At 43.1% G+C, this 22,938-nt stretch overlaps 1 protein-coding gene across 4 annotated transcripts in view; it reads right to left on the reverse strand.

The window, feature by feature from the left end:
* HDAC9 (histone deacetylase 9) overlaps nt 1-22,938 on the reverse strand; it is a 902,387-nt gene that overhangs the window by 738,194 nt on the left and 141,255 nt on the right. The gene's annotated exons all lie outside the window — the stretch shown is intronic.

Raw genomic sequence — 22,938 nt, forward strand, 5'->3', positions numbered from 1 at the left:
ACTCATGCTTTGCTGTTATGGATGTTTTCTTATACACGAGCAATTTATCATATTTAGCGTGACATGATTATTGGTGGGCTTCTTGTTAATCTTGAAATTTAGGGTGCACTTAAGTTACATCATTGCTTTTTGTCCGTTGTTCATTGTACAGGTTTTCAGCTTTTTACTTGTTTTTATGTGCATGTCTTTTTTGGTTATGTGTCAATAAATAATTATATACTTTATTTTTGAAGGCGATCCCGTTTTTTTAATACTTCTTTCTTCCTCTGTTTAAACATTGCTATTCATGGTATGTACCTTCATGGTTTTTACCTTGTGGTGCCCTCCATTTCTTTGTCTAATGGCTGCATTTAGCTCAAAATAAGGAAATACCAATAAAAATTCATTAAAACAATCTGGCCGTTCCGAGGTTTCGAGTGTTTGGAGCAGCGTTGTGGTGTTCACACCTTGTTACAATAACAGAGGTGTTATTCACTGCTTAATCACTTCAGAACTCGCAGCACTGGAGTCCTATTAACGCTGCGACATTTATCATAGAGCCAATAAAAAACATTATTGCTGGACGTAAAATGTTACTGTTGGTCCTGCCTCACAAAACACTGGGCCATTTTATTATCCCTCAATGGAAGCAAAGAGTGTGAAAACACATGTTCAATACTGAATAAAAGATAAGAAATGCAATGAGAATGAAAGTATACTTCTAAAGCTGGATTTCTACTATACATCTGGAATATGCGACATTGTGGGAAGGGTTCTGAAATGTGCAAAATGTTACTAAATCTATTTACCAAAATGCAGCACCCTTAGCAATCGATAGGGCCCCACTGTATGTCTGAGTGCTATCAATCTCAGAATGACGTCTACGGAGGTGTTTTCTGATTGACTCCATAAATTATGGTATGCTCCATCACCCACAGTATATCAGGGGTATTATTCACTAGAACTATTGCTTCTATAGAGAGAATATCTCAATAATGCAATATAGTATAGAGGCTCTATATGCCATACAGTGCCAAATGTAGAGCCAATACCACTCTGTGTGCCGCACAAGAGACACCATTAAAGTGGACACTATGATCACTGTACTTTCAGACAGCTTAATCTCATTTGATAAATAATGGGCTGAATAGGCAATTGGTGAATCACTTTATTTAAATATTATTTTGTCTCCCCCCCAAAAAAAAATCCCTTAAAAGAAATCACTGGCATCTACCAGGTTAATCTTTTCTGCTTAACTTGTCCCCTGCCTGTTGTCAAGCATAATCCATCAGTATATTGTCAGCAGAGACACTATTATATATTAATAGTAGATGGTGGCCCGATTCTAACACATCGGGTATTCTAGAATATGCATGTCAACGTAGTATATTGCACAGCCCACGTAGTATATTGCCCAGCCACGTAGTATATTGCCCAGTTATGTAGTATATTGCCCAGTGACATAGTATACAGCACAGAGCCAAGTAGTATATTGCACAGCGACGTAGTATACAGCATAGAGCCTCGTAGTAAATTGCCCAGCCACGTAGTATATTGGCCAGTCACATAGTATATTGCCCAGCCACGTATGTCACAGGTTAAAAAATAAAAAATAAACATATACTCACCTTCCAAAGGCCCCTTGTAGTCCTGTCGCTTGTGTGCGGTGCACGCGGCAGCTTCCGGTCCCAGGGTTGGTATGAGCGCAGGACCTGTGATGACGTCGGGGTCACATGACCGTGACGTCATGGCAGGTCCTTCTCGCATAGCATCCTTAGCACCGGGACCTGCAGGCGCGAGCGCATCATCGGACTACGGAAGGTGAGAATAGCAGGTTTTTTGTTTTTTTATTATTTTTAACATTAGATCTTTTTACTATTGATGCTGCATAGGCAGCATAAATAGTAAAAACTTGGTCACACAGGGTTAATAGCGGCGGTGACGGAGTGCGTAACCCGCGGCATAACGTGGTCCGTTACCGCTGGCATTAACCCTGTGTGAGCGGTGACTGACTGACTAGAGGGGAGTATGCGGGCGCCGGGCACTGACTGCAGGGGAGTAGGGAGGGACTAATCGGACTGTGCCCGTCGCTGATTGGTCGCGGCAGCCATGACAGGCAGCTGGCGAGACCAATCAGCGATGCGGGATTTCCGTGACGGAAGTTGCCAACAGAAAGACAGAAGTGCCCCTTAGACAATTATATATAGATTATATATATTATATATTAAAATTATATTATATTATAGAAAATGAATGTGAATCTTTATCTCTCTGTAAAGCAACGGAAAAGTAAGAAAATTCCAGCACTTATAATGCTGGCAGAATGCTAATGAAGAATCATGGCAAGTTACCAGGCATGAGAAATGAGACAGTTCCAGGGTGTTATGTTTTCGACTAGTCTGTGCCCCAAAAGCTGTTCTAATTTTTTTGTGGGGATTAGAGCAGGAAAGTCATAATTCTTTACAACTGATTCACTTCAAATTCAGAAATACACATGTTCTGGCAAATGCTGCACAGTTTCCCCCATAAAAGCACAGCGTTTCATGGAGGGAAATTGTGAAAAATTCCAAACCCCTCTTACATCTAGGCCCCATTCACACATCATCATGTCATGTACATGTGCTATTGCCTTTTTTCAGATTCAACACTCGTCTGTTAGTCTTTGCACATGTTCACATTACCATTATTTTTGCCGCAATTAAAAACAGTCAGTCAATTAAAGGCACAGACAGTAGGAGATGCCATCTGTGTTGCATCTCTTAGTATTGTCATTTTTTCACTGCCTAATGTGTAGGAGAAGCTTGGAAACGTTTTTTGGTTTGTGTACAAGAACAACGGACGCCACATTGTTGATTAAAGTGGACAAATAGATCAAAAGACACATGAAATCGGACAAAAAATTGACCAAAATGTATTGATTTTTTTTGTCTGCACTACTACATTTGACAAGTAAAAAAATGTTTATACTGATGTTCATGTAAGTCAATATAAAATACATTTTTATGTATCTGGTATTCTAATTGTTAACTAGGAAACGCAATGCGTTAGTGCATGACAAGAATGACAGTATGAAATATAGATTACCAGTCCACGCTGCACGTTTCGCGAGCATTGATGTCGCTTCTTCAGAGGGCCCCCTGAAACGCATGTCGGGGTACGTGGCCACAGCCTAGGCAGGAGTTACAGCATAATGAGTAATTAACCCTTTTGATTTTTTTACCATTATTTCACTGTATAACGAACACCAGAGATACTTCATCACCGGATTACACAGGCCTTGCAGCAGCATAGTTTGAGCTGGGCCGACTTGCTCAGTCTCTCTCAGTTTCTTTTGGAAGACTGCTTGATTTGACCCATTATCTAACCTTGTGGCCAGTTATATAATTCAGGTTAAAATTGTTTGAAAACGGTGTTTTGTTTATTTGTCCTGGCGATAGACTTCAGCCACTGCATCATTGTCACCTTTGCGGATCATCAATGTTTATATATCCATATATATATATATGTAGAAAATATTTTTAATAATATTTGTGTATGTATGTATATATATATATATATACATATGTTATATATATATATATACACTCACTGGCCACTTTATTAGGTACACCTGTCCAACTTCTTGTTAACACTTAATTTCTAATCAGCCAATCACATGGCGGCAACTCAGTGCATTTAGGCATGTAGACATGGTCAAGACAATCTCCTGCAGTTCAAACTGAGCATCAGTATGGGGAAGAAAGGTGATTTGAGTGCCTTTGAACGTGGCATGGTTGTTGGTGCCAGAAGGGCTGGTCTGAGTATTTCAGAAACTGCTGATCTACTGGGATTTTCACGCACAACCATCTCTAGGGTTTACAGAGAATGGCCCGAAAAAGAAAAAAAATCCAGTGAGCGGCAGTTCTGTGGGCGGAAATGCCTTGTTGATGCCAGAGGTCAGAGGAGAATGGGCAGACTGGTTCGAGCTGATAGAAAGGCAACAGTGACTCAAATCGCCACCCGTTACAACCAAGGTAGGCCTAAGAGCATCTCTGAACGCACAGTGCGTCGAACTTTGAGGCAGATGGGCTACAGCAGCAGAAGACCACACCGGGTACCACTCCTTTCAGCTAAGAACAGGAAACTGAGGCTACAATTTGCACAAGCTCATCGAAATTGGACAGTAGAAGATTGGAAAAACGTTGCTTGGTCTGATGAGTCTCGATTTCTGCTGCGACATTCGGATGGTAGGGTCAGAATTTGGCGTAAACAACATGAAAGCATGGATCCATCCTGCCTTGTATGGAGCATCTTTGGGATGTGCAGCTGACAAATCTGCGGCAACTGTGTGATGCCATCATGTCAATATGGACCAAAATCTCTGAGGAATGCTTCCAGCACCTTGTTGAATCTATGCCACGAAGAATTGAGGCAGTTCTGAAGGCAAAAGGGGTCCAACCCGTTACTAGCATGGTGTACCTAATAAAGTGGCCGGTGAGTGTATATATATATATAATCTCTTTTTGTACAAATAAAATTGTATTTCATAATATATAGTGACTCAGGTCCTCCTTTTTAATGATCAAGAATCACGGTGTAGTGTCTGGGCTGTGAGATACAAATATTCTACAGCAAAATTTTAAGTAAAATATAGCATAAGATTCTCATCTACAGGCATCTGTAACTACATACCACAGAAGGTCTCTTTGAATGACAGTTTTTATTAACACTGCACAAATATTAAGCAAATTTTTATTTTTGATGATTACTTTTATTATTGAACAGCTACAGTGCTGGTGGTCAATCCAAAATGTTAATAAACCTGAATATTTAAGAAAGTAAAAGTGAGGTCTTGTCTTTCTTATGAGAATATCTATGTGTGCAGAATTATTATGCAACTAAATGAAAAATGTAAATTTTCCCATCTCATTTGCTTATTTTCAGCTGTTAGGCCAGGATCACAATGTGAGAAACTCGTGTGAGTCTCTCACATCATTACCCGACACAGCTGTCGACTCTCAGGACCGGAACGTTCAGCTGCATAGAAATACATGCAGCCGCACGCTCCGGTCCCGAGTGCCGGCAGCAGTGTTGGGTATTGATGTGAGAGACTCGCGTGAGTTTCTCGCATTGCACTCGCAAGTGTGACCCCGGCCATAAAGTGAGAATAATATGCAAACCTCTCTTTCTGGCATTTAAAAAAAAAAATCAGAGACCAATATAGCTGCCCTTCTCAATAACAGTCATAATCCTTCCATCCATGGAGTCTGTCAGTTTCTTAATCTTTTAACAATCAACTTTTTGGGCAGCACCAACCACAGCCTCCCAGACACTCATCAGAAAGATGAACTGTTTTACTTCACTGTAAAGCTCCTGTTTAAGCAAGGCCCACAAGTTCTCAATAGGGATTAAATCAGGTGAGGAAGGGGCCATGTCATTATTGTTAGGGCTAGCGGAACGCACCAAATTATAAGAGAGATGGTATAAGGTGCGTTCGCAGCTCGGGGTCCACCGTGCAGAGATGGAACCTGCTGCTGAGTAATGACGGACTATATGGCGGTACAATGTGGATACACACACGGGTTAACTTCACCCTGTGTGAAGGAAGCAAACCCTGTTGCATCACAGCGGTACCGCACCAAGAGCGCAAGCAAGGAGTCTCAGGACTCTATCCCAAGACACAGGATTAGAGTACGTACAGACCACTTGCTCTCGACACCGCAACTGGGGTGTCAAAGTAACAGAACATATAACTTAAAGTACAAGAGTGTGTGCTGTGCCGCTTTGGCGGAAGCCACTAACCACCCAGACTTGGGATAGGAAAGCGCTCTATAAGCGCACGGCGCCGCACTGGCAGTTATAGCAATAGACGCTGTATCGTGTGTCTTTATGTTAACAGCTTAGTCGGGCGCTAGACAGCAAGCGTCTAACTTTTGCGAACAGTCATACACAAGGGAGAGGATTTTAAAGAACGACTTGCACTCATCAACACACACACGTATACAAACGTACACTAGCGCATGGCCGTGCGGCCATGCAAACCTTTTATAGCTGCAGCAAGAATAGGACCTTCCCAGAAGGACCAATGGGAGTCAGCCACGGAAGAAAAACACCTTCAGGACCTTCCTAAAGGACCAATGGGATTTGCTGCAGCATCTAAGCATGTGACCCTTGATCTCCAACGAGAGATCTTGCCCTGGGCATGCTCAGAAAGGGAAGAGCAGGACTTAGTATCAAACACGTCTGCTCGCCGCTGCCCAGTACTGGCTACAATGGCAGAAGTTGGTAGGCAGCAGTAATCAGTCGTCCAGTATCAGCCTGAGCTAGACGCCGGGACTGATGTCTCCGCTGAGCAGACACCACTGCGGCTGGAGAAGAATGGGAGACCGCAGCGGAGATGGTTTGAGATTCCCCCTGTGCAGAGGCGGGATCTTGACACCTAACATTTATTCTTTCATCTGTGGCACCCTAGATCAACCACACAGTGAGAAAGTCTCACCCAAATCAATAAATAATAATATCCACTGGAACCAGTATAGAAAACCTACTCAAAAGTGAATATTAAAATTCGAATAACCAGTACTTTAAAATATATTTATTGAATAAAATTAAAAGCAGAGAGAAACTTCAATAGACATCACCATACATATCATAGTACAAAAGAATTATGCATCATTGGGAACACAGATCCAATATTATATGCAAACATAATGGCTGAATAACCCTTAAAAATCATACAAAGTGCAAATATAGCAGTCAGCCTATCCAGGCTGCATAAAGTGCATAAATAATGTGCAAAAGGGTATAAATACCAATGTATTAGTGATCCGTGACTCCCAAGGACTCCAGCTCCAATGTACGTTTCGCCACCGTGGCTTTTTCAAGGACTCCTGTTTAAGAAAGGCCCACAAGTTCTCAATAGGGATTAAGTCAGGTGAGGAAGGGGCCATGACATTATTCTTTCATCTGTGGCACCCTGTGTCATCACAAAATGGTCAAATATGTACTATTTTATATGTGTATTGTAAATGATTAGAGTTATGCTTTCTCTGCTGGGGACGATGGCACACACAATTTACCCCGCTACCTTACTCTGTCTGAAGCTTAGAGCTTTGCATAGATACCCTAACTGGGAAAGAAGTTGCATAGTTAGTCTGTGAGGAAACAGTGTGTGAAAAGAAAATGGAGAATGTTCATGGAGGAGAGACATGTGCTATCTCCAGGGACAGTGCTGAGAAGGATCAGGACATCAGCCCCTAGGCCATCCAGGCTTCTAGAGTCAGGTGGTAAGCTGAGATGCTATATGGTTTTCATAACCAGCAGTGAAGTGTTTTTCCCAGGAGCTCCAAAGCAACAGAGAATCAGTGAGGGATTGTGCAAGAACAAACATGTGCTTCACATAGGATTCACGCTGCGGGCTGCCAGGGAAGAAAACACAGTGAGTACATGGCTGTAATGTCTTCAAAGGGAGATTTGTAGTTAAAATTCTGCGCTGCCACTAAGATGAATTTCAGGAGAGTATAGTTGATTCACAGTGGTTTTATTCAACGCGTTTCAGGGGTCTCATGCCCCCTTCATCAGGAAATACCACCTACGTGGCTGTAATGGAAGTTTCAGACTCCAGGAAACCTTTGTCCCAGAAGGGATTAGAGCAGCAGGGAGTTCATACTGAATCACAGCAGAGAGAGAATTCCCATCGTGCAGAGCAGACTGTATACGTGGTGGGAGTTGTATTCCATCCTCTGAAACTGCATCTGGACTTCAGTAAATGGTAAAGTGACTTTCCCTGTCTCCTGCCTTATTACTCTGCACCATCTACTTCCACCACTATCGCTGGGGGCCAGCCCTAGTTGGAGGGGGTTAAACACCTGCACTGCCATCATCACTTACTCCCCAGGGATCATCTGCAGTGCCGGCTATCTTTCAGCCGAACACTCCAACTGGCGTCACAAACTCTTCTTTTTAATTTTTGTTTTCCTTTTTATTTTTTTATTTTAATCCCTATTTCACTGTCCCCAGAGCACAGGTGACCTACTGAATCCAGTGCTGGCCGGCGTCCTGAGTACCACACTCTGGGTGATACACATATTTAAGGCCTTTTCTGGCAGCCATGCAGTGGAGACTTTGATACATGTGATGGAGCATATTAGCACATAAAAATCATGTTTTCTTTTTAAAGATGCAGAATTTTTCCTGTACCACTTCTTGAAGAAAGTGTGTTCTAAAAATTGGCATTAGGTTTGGGAGTTCATTTTGAGTCCATCTTAAACCCCCAAAAAGTCCAAGTGCCTCATCTTTATGAACACCAGTCCATAGCAGTACCCCACCTCCAACTTGCTGGTGTCTGATTCGAAGTGAAGGTTTGTGTTCATTATTGATCCAGTCAAAGACCCATCCATCTGGCCTGTTAAGAGTCACTCCCATATCATTAGTCCATAAAAACCTTTGAAAAATCTGTCTTCAGATATTTTTTGAGCCAGTCTTGACATTTCAATTTCTATATCTTGTTTCAGCCTTCCTTACCTTGTCCTTACCTCTGAGCACTGAACATCTTGTACTTCTGGGATATGACAGCATTGAAGGATAATGGTCAATTCACGCTTGATTCTCCTCAAATCTTTGACAGTTAATGTATGTCTTTTTCTCAACACATTTTTTCGACCTTGTTATTTTCAACAAAACCTTTAATGGTTCTGTGATTACACACCAATATCTTACCAAATGTAAAGAGTGTTGCATCCCTATGTAAGACTTAGGGTATGTGCACACGTCAGGATTTCTTGCAGAAATTTCCTGAAGGAAACCGGAAATTTTCTGCAAGAAATCCGCATTTTTTTTTTTGCGTTTTTTTCCCGTTTTTTTCTCGGTTTTTTTAGCATTTTGCAAGCAAAATTAACTTGCAGAATGCTAAAGTTTTCCAAGCGATCTGTAGCATCGCTTGGAAAACTGACTGACAGGTTGGTTGGTCACACAACATAGTGTTTGACAAGTGTGACCAACTTTTTACTATAGATGCTGCCTATGCAGCATCAATAGTAAAAGATAGTATGTTTAAAAAAAATTAAAAAAAAATTAAAAAAATGGTTATACTCACCTGCAGACAGCCGATCTCCTCATCGGCGTCCGTTCCTATAGATGGTGTGTGTGTGCAGGACCTTCGATGACGTCGCGGTCATGTGAGCGGTCACATGAGCGGTCACGCGACCAATCGCAAGACCGCGACGTCATCGCAGGTCCTTCACACACACCATCTAAAGGAACGGAAGCGGCAGCATGCACCGCTGAGAGGCGGGAAGACTCCGGGGCCATCAAAGGTGAGTATATCACTATTTTTTATTTTAATTCTTTTTTTTTTTTTACCAATTATATGGTGCCCAGTCCGTGGAGGAGAGTCTCCTCTCCTCCACCCTGGGTACCAACCGCACATAATCTGCTTACTTCCTGCATGGTGTGCACAGCCCCATGCGGAAAGTAAGCAGATCAATGCATTCCTAGGTGTGCGGAATCCCCGCAATTCCGCAAATTTAATGAAAATGTTGCTTTTTTTTCCGTGAAAAAAATGCAACATTTGCACAAGAAATGCGGAATACACTGTAAATAATAGGAGGCATATGTAAGCGTTTTTTTCGCGTTTTTTTCATGTTTTTAACACGTTATTATAGAGAAAAAAACGCGAAAAATACTGAACGTGTGCCCATGGCCTAAAAGCAATGTTTGACTTTTCAGAGATAGTTAAATCTCGGTTTCACCCTCCTCATTACACAAATATACATCCCCTTCTTCATCTCGTAAGAATTCCAGTTTATACAGCTTGGAGTTGGAAAATCTGCATAAAAATGAGGATATGGTCAAAGTACTTACTTGCCTAATGATTCTACACACATTGTTTAGTTGTAGAACAGCCCTTTTTCAATTTGGGCAAAGATTTGTTTTACTCCTGCTGCCCTTTAGTACACTATATACCTTGACCAAGGCAAAGTCGCTTGTTGGCAACCTCATCGGCACCTCTTGTACCCAAGGCACATGCCCATCAGAATGAAAATTATGCAAAATGTCTCTTCAGAGAGGAAGAGAGCTAGAACTCTAGTGCCACCTACTGGAAGGTAGCAATCCTACAAGTCAATGTTGACCCTTTAGCGAGCCTTGTCACATGACTTAGGATAATAGCCAAACCAGAATCTCAATTTGCAGACACTGTGTTTCGGGGTACTGCCCCTCGTCAGTGCAGGGTAGTTCCCCGAAACACAGTGTCTGGAAATTGAGATTCTGGTTTGGTTATTATCCTAAATCATGTGACAAGGCTCATTAAAGGGTCAACATTGACTTAATCCTACCTTCCAATACGTGGCGCTAGAGTTCTATCTCTCTTCCTCTCTGAAGAGACAGTTCCATCAGAATGAAGTACTCTTACTTTTGTTCCAATTTCCACTCTTTGTTTGATATTTCCCCACTATACAGGTGTAACCGTATGTAGTAGTTGTGTGAAACAGTCATGAATTCCAATGTGTATCACAAACTAGTTAATTCTCCACCATAGTGATAAATAATATATTCTTATTCAACAATGCGTAATTCAGGTGTTATATTTCTTGGAAAATGGAATGTAAGGTGAACCGTACTGAATAAAATTAGTAATACAGAAAGAAAAGTCTTTCTGTTGCATGCACATCAATGATAGCTTCAAATTATGCAGTGAAAATGGACAAAAATGTAAACGAATCTTGGCACAATTACTAACATCGAAGTGCTACATTGCGGTTACTGGAAAATGATTGGTTCTAGCACACACTATTCTTTCTTTTATCATTTGGATTAGAGAACAGTGAATCAGGCAAAATAAGTCACTCTCCACGAAATTAATGTTTTCAATGTGCTCTAGGTTCTCACCTGACCCCAGAGCATAATAAATGTAATGGGTAAAATAAACTCCTTATGCTCACTTCACTATCCATTGTCTCTCTGCTCCTCGCTGTCACCTGTCCGGTCCTCACCGACTCTTCTGATCCCCCACTGCACAAGCTGTTATCCCACAGCCTCTCAAACTGAGCCAGGACGTCCGACTCATGAGATACGGGGTCATTATGCACAAACAAGGGAAAGGTCACAACGTCATAAAGTCATGACTTGTGCCACTACCTTGCACTGGGCCGGCGTCAGTACCCGGCGCACCCGGGCCACTGGCGAGACGAGGGGGGGAGGCCCACTGATGCAGTCATAGATTCCAATTTGCGCTGGCACAAGCATCTTCTCAGTCAGTGTATGGCCAGGCACATCGGGGTTAAGGACACAGCCAGCGTGACATTGTGGGCGGAGAATGCACGTTCTCCTGCTCTGCTCCCCTGCCGCTGGCTGCCTGCACTGCTGAACTTATCAGGCACAGGCAGATTCCGGAGGAGCTCCTACTGGCGCCTGAGTGAGTGCCATGCTATATCGCTGTATATTCTGACAGTCTGGGTGGCCATGGGCTGGGCGGCTGCAGCTGATAATAATAATCTTTATTTTTATATAGCGCTAACATATTCCGCAGCGCTTTACAGTTTGCACACATTATCATCGCTGGGGCTCACAATCTAAATTCCCTATCAGTATGTCTTTGGAATGTGGGAGGAAACCGGAGTGCCCGGAGGAAACCCACGCAAACACGGAGAGAACATACAAACTCTTTGCAGATGTTGTCCAAGGTGGGATTAGAACCCAGGACTCCAGCGCTGCAAGGCTGCTGTGCTAACCACTGCGCCACCGTGCTGCCCCATATACATATACTACAGCAGCCGCCCAGGCCCCCAGCACAGCCTGTATAGATACAGTGTATATAATATATATACAGGACAGGTGCTAGGGACCTGGGCTGGGCGGCTGTTGAAGTATATACACTGCAGAGTACCACTCCCCTGTATATATACACCGCACAGTACCTCTCCCCTGTATATATACACCGCACAGTACCACTCCCCTGTATATATACACCGCACAGTACCTCTCCCCTGTATATATACACCGCACAGTACCTCTCCCCTGTATATATACACCGCACAGTACCTCTCCCCTGTATATATACACCGCACAGTACCTCTCCCCTGTATATATACACCGCACAGTACCTCTCCCCTGTATATATACACCGCACAGTACCTCTCCCCTGTATATATACACCGCACAGTACCCCTCCTCCTGTCCTGTATATATACACCGCACAATACCTCTCCCCTGTATATATACAACACACAGTACCTCTCCCCTGTATATATACACCGCACAGTACCTCTCCCCTGTATATATACACCGCACAGTACCTCTCCCCTGTATATATACACCCCACAGTACCTCTCCCCTGTATATATACACCGCACAGTACCTCTCCCCTGTATATATACACCGCACAGCACCTCTCCCCTGTATATATACACCGCACAGTACCTCTCCCCTGTATATATACACCGCACAGTACCACTCCCCTCTATATATACACTGCACAGTACCACTCCTCCTGTATATATACACACTGCACAGTACCCCTCCTCCTGTATATATACACTGTACAGTACCACTCCTGTATATATACACCGCACAGTACCACTCCCCTGTATATACACACCGCACAGTACCTCTCCCCTGTATATATACACCGCACAGTACCTCTCCTCTGTATATATACACCGCACAGTACCTCTCCCCTGTATATATATACCGCACAGTACCTCTTTCCCTTGTATATATACACCACACAGTACCTCTCCCCTGTATATATACACCGCACAGTACCACTCCCCTGTATATATACACTGCACAGTATCACTCCTCCTGTATATATACACTGCACAGTACCCCTCCTCCTGTATATATACACTGTACAGTACCACTCCTCCTGTCCTGTATATATACACTGTACAGTACCACTCCTCCTGTCCTGTATATATACACTGCAGAATTTACAATAGCTACCACTCATGTAAGAAGTGAAATCTGGCATTGTACTCTACCTATACTTCTCTGCTGTATCTGGGCATCATGAATCGTGGTATGTGTTAAAGGACAGGGGGGGCCCACTGAGACTCTTTCGCCCAGGGCCCTCAAAAACCTGGAGCCGGCCCTGACCATGCACATTGTTTGGGCAGAACCCTTCCAGGCTTCATCCTGGCTTGTTGCTAGGGCTCGCACACATGAGCATGTAACATGGCAGAGTGCTATCCGACGTTTTATCTGATAGCACTGGGACTAGTGTTATACTATGGAGCAGTGCAGAGCTGTGATTTTTTTTTCTCATGCAAACTCAGCATGAGAAAAAAAAACACTGCTGCGATTGGCTCTGGAATTCAGATCACGTGCGCCCATACAAGTCTATGGGTGTGTGTGAAACATAGGACTACACTTGGATGTCATTCGAGTACAGTCTGACAGCTGCAGATGCAAACAATGGAGAAGATGGAGAAATTAAATTCTCCATCTTCTCCACACTTGTGCTGCGATGAGAGAGAATCGGATCACACTAACATGACATTTGGCTCAAATTCTTGACAGAGTTTGAGCTGAGAGTCATTAGCATAATCAACCCGACTCTCTCATACTATACAGTATGGCCATCTGACCGCAGCCTTAGAAGCTCAGGGATTTCAGCATGAGCAGCCGGGATCAGAAGATGCGACGAGGGCCACACGGGTGATGGTAAGAAGCGGAGGGGCAGGAGAGGTAAGCAGTGAGATGAGTATAATTTATACTTTTGATGGCCCTTTATGGTTCACAAAAATAGCAACATGGAAATTGCTAAATCTAAATGGAAGCATATTCCAAATATCCCCATTGTGGCAAATGTGCATTTGTGAAAAAATATAAGTAGAAATCAAACTCCGGGAAGAGATTATAGATCATAGGGGCGTGGTAATGCATCTACAAGGACTTAGATAGCTTTACCGTGCCATCACAATGTCCCTGAAATCTGCTTTGCTATTGCCCGAGCAGTAGTTGCCCAGTTGCTCATGCCCACAGATGGGAAACTACTGAGCAGACTTTATAACAAAGCAGAACTCGGCATGCACAAGATTTCAGGAACAGAGTGGTGATGTAGTAGTGCTGCCTAAAAGAAAGGCGGCTCTAGGCAGAGAATGGAGCAGGAAGTAGGGCAATCATTTGCCGCCACTCAAGGATGAGGTCTTTAGCAGCATGTGGCAGCTGCACAGTGAGACTGTCCTGCAAAAACATGCTTATTCACGTCAGTATTTTTTCCAAAAAATTGTGAAAAAAAACACTTGGAAATTTGTTCCCATTTCTGGTTGCATAAATTGAACAATAAAGGCCTGATGTATTATTGCATTTGCAACTTTTTTTTGTGAGTGCTTTTGTGGCTTTTCTTTGTTTGCATCACATTCATTTTTCCATTTGCACCTTTTTTTTTAGGTCTATTTTATATGTATTTGCCTGTTTGGGGATTTTATCATGTTTTCCAGTATGGGTACAGTTGATTCATCATTTGTTACTTTGCAAAAAGTCACAAAAGTTGTCAGAAATGTACTCCAGTCTCCTTTTAGAGTGATTTTTTTTTTTACCCCAGATATTTTGGCACAATTTTGCAAGGCATGTGATTTTTTTTTGCTCTAAAAGTCACAAAAAAAAACTCAGGGGCACAAATAAAGACCATTTTCACTTTCCCAAAATCTATGCACCACATGTGCAATTTGGAAAAACTTTGTGCAAAAAAAAACCCCAGCAATGAATGACACGTGACAAAAGATTTGCACTTTTTTAAGTAGCTTTTCTTTTTTGACATCTGGTTTGCATGGATGATTTTTGGATCAAATTCATCAAAATTCATATGTAATTCATAAATTTTGCACAAAGCCCAAAATTGTCTTATTTTTTCCTGCCTCTGTTTCATGACATTTTAGCGCAAAGTCAGTCAGTAAAAAGAAATCTCCTCTCTTATAGAAGTACTCCTCTAATCAAAATTTTTATCCTCTTAGTATATTGCAATCCTCATATTATATAGCACTGTGTACTTACAATTGCCTATTTTGCTATTTTGCCGAGCTAATTCTTCTTTTTCTCTGCTCTGTGTAGAAACAGGAAGTCTCTTGTCCCTGCATTTATCATTCCCCTCTTCAACTCCTAACCTAACTGCTTCCTCCTCCCGCTGTCCTTGACTTTTGCTGTGACTGATCAGTCATACAGACAAAATTGACCTCCTGTTTCTACAGAGTTTAGAAGGACTCAGCTAGTCAATTTTTAGTCACGTGATGTTATAAACCTAATGAAAAAGAGAAGAACTATCTGGGTAGAAAGGCAAAATGAGTAATTGTAATTACACATTGCTATATAATATGATGATTGCAATGTACTAAGGTGCTAAAAATTCTGATGGGAGTGCTTCTTTAGCTGAAAAGAGACATAGGGTTAAGCTACTGACCAATGAACGTTTAATGAGGTCAGTACTACTGAGCTGACGCCACAAACAACACAGAAGTATACCTGGAGTGAAAGCTCTAAAGGTACTATTTTTGGACCCCTATGTGGGGCACCTGTCATATATCGGAGATTACATGGGATAAATGCTGTATATTGGAGGCTACGTGGGTCACCTGCTGTATATCAGAGGCTACGTAGTCTACATCGTGTATATTGAAGGCTATGTGGGGGCTCATGCTAAATATTGGAGGCTATGTGGGGGCTCATGATGTATATAGGGGGCTGTGCTGGTGCTCTTTCAGGATATAGAGGGCTGTGTGGGGGCTTTTAAGGTATATAGGGGCTGTGTGCTCCCTTATGGTATATAGGGGTACTATATGCAGGCAAATATGCTATATAAGGGGATGTCAGCATACTTAATTCTGCTCAATATTAAGTCATACAATTTAAATTAATATAAAATAACTATAGTTAATATGTTAATATTAATATTCAGCAAGATTAATTTCAGCCTATTGGTTTGGCCTCCACAACAGTCATGATCTCTCATGTGGACTCTATGGAAAATTAATTGCCCACTCCTGCACTAGAACAAAAGGAACAAAGTTTCTAAAGGGTTAATCAGTCTTTCACATGAATATGCAAACTATTTGCAAAATAGCATGCTGGGAAAAATTTGCAAATTGAAATCTTCTCTCCTTAACTGATAACTGAATAGAGACATGTCTATGGGGCACTAATGGCAACGAGGGTCAGTATTTTCTTGGAGTTGAGTTACTCACCAATGAATGTTTAATTATATTAGTACTGCTACTTAGAGATGAGTACATTTGCTCAGGTTCCCTCTTATTTGGCAAGCTATAGCACTTGCTGAAAAAGCTGCAAAGAAAACCTGGCTTCTTGGATTGTGTCGGCTGATTAACGCCGAAGCTGCATGTGTCATGGCTGTGTCATAGTCATAACATATGCATGGATAGCCCAACAAGCAGGCTCTCCATACATGTGTTGTGACTGTGATACAGCCGCGACACATGCACCAGCGGTGCTGATCGACCGGCGCGATCCTGGAAGCCGAGTTTCCTCTGCAGCTTATTAGGCAAGTGTTATAGCTCATCTCTACTGCTGATACCACAAAGAACACAGACGCATCCCTGGGGTGAAAGCTCTAGAGAGGTGCAATTTTTGGAACTCTGTTATTCTGGATTAAAAATATGTTTTGTAGTTTTACACTTGAGGAAAAACACCATATGTTCTCATTCACATTGGGTAATCTGATTTTGGCGAGTCCATAACACAGAATAATCGCTAATCTTTCTGCTACAGCAGATACCAGAGGTGTATCTGGGGGGCACCATAGGGCCACCTGATACGACAGTCCAAGGTGTCTCCCCAGCAGCTTCATTTTGACACCCCCTAGACTGGGAGTCGGACATTTTTTGAGCCAGATGTCAGCTTGCAGCACCTTTCAGATGCGAGTACAGTTGAATCTCTAACCGCCAGGGGTGACATCAGCAGCATAATCCGGTCATGTGATCACATTGCTGATGTCACTTACCCACGCATGAACAACATTGATGGTAAGTGCTCCAGTGGAGCTGAATACACCAAAGATTTAGTGAAACAGGGGGAAGCAAGTGCTGACTAGATATACATGGCCTTACTCAATGAAAATTAATAAAGAGAGGCCAGACACGTCTAGTCGGAATGTGGCCAGAAGTATTCAATTTGCATGCTTGTGCTCATGTGACTGTCCATTCTTGCCATAGGCAAGGGAGAATTCTAAAAGTGTATGCACTCTGAGAATTCAGAAGCCTGAAGTCCACTAGAGTGACTGCAGAATTTCATCTCAAGCCCTTTAAAGATAAAATGAAGCCCTCTATCATGCCAATCCTAACAGTGTGTAATATACTCACTGTCATGATACAGCCCTGCTTGCTGGTTCCAACAGTCATTACATGGCCATTTCAATCACATGCAATTTTCATACTTAGTCACGTTACAGCTAGCTTTTCTTCCTACTTCTCTCAGTTTTTGGGCTCCTTCTCACTTGCAAGAAATACGTCCGAGTCTCACAGGTTAAAACTCTCCTCTGACGCCAGCACTCCAGAGCAGAGGGTGCTGCCGCACAGCAATACATGGAGCTGCACGCTCCGCTCTGGTGTGCCGGCGCCAGAGGAGAGTTTTAACCTGCGAGACTCGAACGTATTTCTCGCAAGTGAGAAGGAGCCCTTACTCTGAGCATTGAGAAAATTAGGGAGAGGTGCTCATCAGCCCGTGACTTAGGGCTCATACTCACTAGCTAGCAAAATGGACGAGTGCAATCCGATAAAAAATCAGATTGCACTCGGACCAATGTTGTTCAATAGGTGACATCTCATTTGCGATTTTTTTTCTCAGCCGAAATCGGACTGAGAAAAAAAATCGCAGCATGCTGCGATTTGCTGTGAGTCTCGCTAATGCAAGTCAATGGGTGCGAGAAAAAAAACGGAACACGGACCATCCCTTATACAGATACCTTACCATTCTGTGGCATAGAACACTATAAATGGTCCTGTAAATGATTGTATAAAAATTATTGCTGAGGAAAAAAACGCATTGCATACGGATGTCATACTGATGTAAAACGGATGGTGCCATTAAAACGCATTGAACTCGCATGATAATCGCATAGTTTGCATCCAATTTTTTCGGTCCAGATTACGGACCATTTTTTTTCTAGCAAGTGAGTATAAGGCCTTAGTGTGCAAATCACAGATGTGCTTGGGGGATGGTACCAAATCGAATTCTACATTCACCTCTGGCAGTTACTCTGCTCTGTATATTTTACTATTATTTTTTAAAACATTACTATGCAGCGCCCCAGAGTCCTGGTCGTTGCAGTATTGTCGCTCTGCCAGAAGAGGGAGTGATGGTACGTCTGATGGCACTAAAGCAGTTCACCTGACCAGGTATCACAGTCACACACTACACTTCACACTCCAGCCACCAGGGGGAGCAAAAGGTTCTATGTATTAGGCCACTCCTCACACTCTGGTAAAACTGGGAGTCGGATAGGAAGTTAGGGAGAAGCTGACTGGGTTTTGCCCAGGTAACATCTAGTGAGAGAGAGAGTTGCTTGGGAAGATTCAGGGGGGTCCCTGTCAGGGGTGGGATCCTGGCAGTGGCCTAGCACGAGACAGATCGTTACGGAGCCGTGCCTGCACCTCATTGCGGCGTCATCCTAAGAAAGGACACGAAGCGAAGTATATTGTGGAGAAGTGAGAAACGAGATCACAGCACAAAGGAGATAGAAGCAGGAGGAGTCGTGCCCCAAGATCGGCAACATCCTTCGGAGGCGCGTAGCCGGCGGCCGGAACGCCGAGGAAGTAATAGGCTCTACGCATTACTTTGAACTACGGCTGGGCAGTTAACTCTAGATTGGCTGTCTCACCTTTACACCTAATGAAGACAACGGAGGCAATTGTGGGAGAGGGGCGTCTCTAGGGTCCCTATAAAATAACTCCAGGCCTACCCCGTCATACGGGTGCATCCTATCCAAACCATCTGGGGGACGGAGAGAAAGAACAGAAACATACACGACAGTTGTGAGGACTATCCCGTGGTGCTCAGCAGGGAGGTACTACAACACACAGCATGGTGGCGCAGTGGTTAGCACAGCAGCCTTGCAGCGCTGGAGTCCTGGGTTCTAATCCCACCTTGGACAACATCTGCAAAGAGTTTGGATGTTCTCTCCGTGTTTGCGTGGGTTTCCTCCGGGCACTCCGGTTTCCTCCCACATTCCAAAGACATACTGATAGGGAATTTAGATTGTGAGCCCCATCGGGGACAGCGATGATAATGTGTGCAAAACTGTAAAGCGCTGCGTAATATGTTAGCGCTATATAAAAAATAAAAAATAAAAAAAAAATAAAGAAGAAGAAAAATAAAGAACACACAGGCGCTAGTAGGAAGTACACTGATTTCCACCTGCAAAGGGAACTCTGGATGTGCCTTCGGACCGGCCGGTCTCAGCCAGCCCTGTTAGCAGTGCTCTGGATTGTGGATGCCGAAGCCTTCAGTAAAAAGGTAAAGAGACTGCAACCCTGTGTCCTCGTCATTTACTGCGACCTACACCATTACCATCTACTCATCAAGGGAAGCCCTGGGGACATACTTCACCTGTGGGAAGTTACAACATCTAGCTGCCATTCCATCACCCCAGCGGACCCTTAGCAGCGTCGGTCACCCTGACCGAATACCACAGCTGGCGTCACGAACACTTGACAAACTCTCACCTACACCTTTATTTGGATGCCCCTTAGCAGGGCCACGGACCGGGTCGGGTCACCGTGACACCCCTAGAACCGAGACCGAGGGACCCGGTACCGAGTACCCCGCTGCCCTGCGTTTGGGGGCCGCTCCAACTACATAGCAAAAACAGTTAATTTTTCACAAATCGGTAACTGTAAAACAAAAACAGGAGTGGAACCTGCCCAAAGGAAAACTATAGGGCTTGATTCATCATTTGCACTTTTTTTAAGTAAGTTTTCTTTTTTTGTCTTGTGATATCCACTGATATTTTTGCCTGAAATTAATCAAAATTAAACACATGGTTCATGAATTTTGCGCAAAGTCAAAAATTATCCTTTCTTTAATTGTTTTTGTGACTTTTTAGCCCAAACAGTCGCATGTTTTGCAAAATGTCACAAAAAAAAAACAGTTATAAATGCAATACTGAATCACAACAATCGTGCTTTGGAGACTATCCTGGTTTTGGTTTCTGATGAAATACTGACCAAAAAAGAAGCCCTAAATGTGCGACAGTGAATGTTTCATCTAACCAAGTGCCATAGGTAGCCAGCCAGTCCTTTTTGTTTCCAACATGTTGCCCCACCCCACATCATGTTTATAAAGTTTCACTCACTGTCCGCTTTGTCCATGCATACATTATTGTAAGATCTCTTACACACAGGTATAAAAAAGAAATTGATCTATAAGGCCGCCGTCACACATGCAAGTTTTACGGACGTAAGAGCGCAGAAACTACGTGCGAAAAACTCGCATAACATACGGCACAATGATTCTCAATGGGTCTCGTCCTATCAGCCGTATATTACGGATCCGTAATATACGGCGTTCTACGGCCGTACAAAATCGCAGCATGCTGCGTTTGTCAGCGTATTGCGCAAAAAAATCGCCAATGAAAGTCTATGGGGGCGAGAAAAATACGGATTCCACATGGACCAGCAGTGTGACTTGCGAGAAATACGCAGCGGTGTTAGTGAAAAGTCGGTAATTCAATTGCCGGCTTTTCATTTCTCCTGCCTAAACCCGACAGGATATAAGACATGGTTTACATACAGTAAACCATGTCATATACCCTTTTTTTTTGCATATTCCACACTACTAATGTTAGTAGTGTGTATGTGCAAAATTTCAGTGCTGTAGCTGCTAAAATAAAGGGTTAAATGGCGGAAAAAATTGGCGTGGGCTCCCGCGCAATTTTCTCCGCCAGAGCGGTAAAGCCAGTGACTGACGGCAGATATTAATAGCCAGGAGAGGGTCCATGGTTATTGGCCCCCCCGTGGCTAAAAACATCTGCCCCCAGCCACCCCAGAAAAGGCACATCTGGAAGATGCGCCTATTCTGGCACTTGGCCACTCTCTTCCCACTCCAGTGTAGCGGTGGGATATGGGGTAATGAAGGGTTAATGCCACCTTGCTATTGTAAGGTGACATTAAGCCAGATTACTAATGGAGAGGCGTCAATTATGACACCTATCCATTATTAATCCATTTGTCTGCAAGGGTTAAAAAACACACACACTTCATTTCATTTTTAATGAAAGAAACAAACAGGTTGTTTTAATAATTTATTGCTCTCTCAATCCATCAGCAACACCCTCGCTTGGCAAAATAATAAACACACAATATACATACCTTCTGATGTCCTATCACGTCCCACGAGGTAATCCATCTGAAGGGGTTAACTAATATTACAGGCATGAGCTGCGCTAAAGCACTCGCTCGTGCCTGTAATCCCCGGGTGCTGAAAGGAAAGCAGAGTGATCTATACTTACATTCAGTCGTGATGATGCGCCCCTGCTGGATTTTCTCATGAACTGCAGCCTGGGAACTTTTTCCCACGCTCCAGGTCATATGAGGACATCCACCAGGGGGCGCATCACCGCGACCGAAGGAAATGTAGGTCACTGACCTACATTTCCTTCATTTGCCGGGGAATTTCAAGCACGAGCACAGCTGCATTTGCAGGGCTCCTGCTTGTAAATTATTTTAACCCCTTCAGATGGATTACCTCGTGGGACATGACGGTTCAACAGAGGGTATGTATCTTGTGCATTTATTGTTTTGCCAAGCGAGGGTCTGCAAATGGATTGAGAGAGCAATAAAATATTAAAACAACCGCTGTGTTTATTTCATTAAAATACTTTTAAATCATGTGTGTGTGTTTTTTAACCCTTTCAAACAATTGGATTAATAATGGATAGGTGTCACAATTGACGCCTCTCCATTATTAATCTGGCTTAATGTCACCTTACAATAGCAAGGTGGCATTAACCCTTCATTACCCCATATCCCACCGCTACACGGGAATGGGAAGAGAGTGGCCAAGTGCCAGAATAGGCGCATCTTCCAGATGTGCCTTTTCTGGGGTGGCTGGGGGCAGATGTTTGTAGTCAGGGGGGGCCAATAACCATGGACCCTCTCCTGGCTATTAATATCTGCCCTCAGTCACTGGCTTTACCACTCTGGCGGAGAAAATTGTGCGGGAGCCCACGCCAATTTTTTCCGCCATTTAACCCTTTATTTTAGCAGCTACAGCGCCCAAATTTTGCATACACACACTACTAACATTAGTAGTGTGGAATATGCAAAAAAAATGGGGATATGAGATGGTTTACTGTATGTAAACCATGTCTCATATCCTGTTGGGTTTGGGAAGGAGAGATGAAAAGCCGGCAATTGGATTACCGGCTTTTCACAGATATCGCGCTGAAGTAAATATAAATACAGAATATATATATATATGTGTCTCAATGACATATATATATATATATAAATATATACTGTATATATGTTTTCCCGAACATTTGAGCACATAAATCCATTAGATGTCGGTTTTGCAAGCCTGCGAGAAAATCTCACAGTACGGATGCCATACGGATTACATACGGAGGATGCCATGCGCAAAATACGCTGACACACCCTGCCTACGGATCACTATTTTGGGAACATACGGACCGTATTGTCTTACGCCAAGTGTGACGCCGGCCTAAAAGATTTCAAAATGTTTACCAAGGGTAAAGAGTACAAGCACTTTAGTACGAATAAAGTGACAACTGACACATTCAGGCAGGTAGATAATATATGTTGTCTGCATAGCACATGGAAAAAACTCATTGTATATGAACCTGCTTGATCATGTCCTTTTATAAAAGTCTGAATTTCCTTAAAAAGGTCACATTTTGCAATATTGGATGTAACAATTTCCTATGGTGTGGCTGTAAGGAGCTGGACATACTGCCAACGTTCCTTCTTGGCAAAAGGATAAAGACATTTTCCTGTCAGAACGTCAGATAGGGCT

This window comes from Ranitomeya variabilis, chromosome 6 (assembly GCF_051348905.1).
Source record: "Ranitomeya variabilis isolate aRanVar5 chromosome 6, aRanVar5.hap1, whole genome shotgun sequence".
Classification (NCBI taxonomy): domain Eukaryota; kingdom Metazoa; phylum Chordata; class Amphibia; order Anura; family Dendrobatidae; genus Ranitomeya; species Ranitomeya variabilis.